General features: G+C 41.1%; 1 protein-coding gene across 1 annotated transcript in view; it reads right to left on the reverse strand.

Annotated features, from left to right (window-relative positions):
* The window catches only part of ELMOD1 (ELMO domain containing 1), a 42,175-nt gene extending 41,440 nt beyond the window's left edge, over nt 1–735 (reverse strand). The window contains exon 1 of the mRNA XM_005417707.2: nt 691–735. The gene's annotated coding sequence lies outside the window, so the exon portion shown is untranslated. The remainder of the gene's footprint in view (nt 1–690) is intronic.
* Between the last annotated feature and the right edge of the window lie 628 nt (nt 736–1,363).

Raw genomic sequence — 1,363 nt, forward strand, 5'->3', positions numbered from 1 at the left:
GCATAGCCCAAAAGTTTACCACTTAAGTATAGTTTAGCTCAGGGGGCTGCAATTCCCTGTCAAGAGTGACAGGAAAATGTTTGATCACAGGAAATTCTTGGGTTCACACATGTCAGTGAAGCTAATGTGATGCTGTCCCATGGTAAATAAAGCCCTGTCTCAAAACTTGTGCAGGCTGAGGATTCACAGACACTGTGGTTATGTGCTCAGCCATAGGAGGCTTTTACACTAGCAGAACATGTTTCACTGTGTATCAGTGAGCCAGTAGGAAAGTTAACGAATGCATTCCATTGCACGGTTTTCCCATTGTTTGCTGCTTTCCTGGAATCATCTTCTGCCCATTTTCTGTTTAGAGTGATACATACAGCATCTGATGCTGTCACATGGTTTCACCCTTGAAAATCATAGGCCTCCTGTCTCCAAGCTTCTATTAGCCTTGATGGTATGTCATTTGCTACAGCAATGTAGTTTTGCATTAGTTTCAATTGAAATATTGCTTAAAATAATATGCAGATTATGAGAACTGAACAAGTCAAAGGATATTTCTAGATGTAACTCCACCTGTTCAGCCTGGCAACACAGTGGCCCACATTTTTAAAGACACTCAGAGAAAAGCAGGCTCTCCTAAGAATCAGTAAGTCTCATCTGAACCTGCACTTTGCTAAATAGATATAAGTATGCAACACCTACCAAATTACTACACATAATGAGGCTTTTGCTGTTCTGTTCCCGGGGAGATGAGATGTTCTTATCACACTCAACTGATGCAACTATTCATCGATCTACGAGTACAAAATAACATTCTTTAAAAATGTGCAATGAAACGTTTGGAACAGAAGGCAATCAGCAAGCCTATTGAAGAGCACAGGAACGATGCAGGATTTTAGAGATGCTATTTTTTCTATTCTATTTCATCTTAGGATAAATTAGAATAACGGGGAGTGGAGAAGGGGGGCAGGGGGGAACAAAAGAGAGAAGAATGAAAACCCGGATTGACTAAAGCATGCAAGCCATAAAATAAATTTCTTTCCGTTTCTAAAATGGCTTCTTTGTTTCAAATGCCTTTGTCACAAAAAAACCCAGCTTGTTGTGAACCGACTGTTGAGTTGACTGAATTGGGACAAAGGTGTTGTTCTTTCCTCTCCCCCACCGCCTCCATTCTGACATACACTTTCCCTATCCTCTTTTAGCCATTTTAAAGGAAATTACAAGAAAAGCAGAAACGGTGGGGACAAAGAGAAACATCAAAGCCATCAATCCTGGAATAAACTCGGAGCAAGTGTAACTTCAACACAAAATGACCATGTGGGGGGATGAAGGGGAGGCGGGGAAGAAGAGAGTGCCATGGAAAAAAGAAGTCATC

This window comes from Geospiza fortis, unplaced genomic scaffold, assembly GCF_000277835.1.
Source record: "Geospiza fortis unplaced genomic scaffold, GeoFor_1.0 scaffold16, whole genome shotgun sequence".
Taxonomy (NCBI): domain Eukaryota; kingdom Metazoa; phylum Chordata; class Aves; order Passeriformes; family Thraupidae; genus Geospiza; species Geospiza fortis.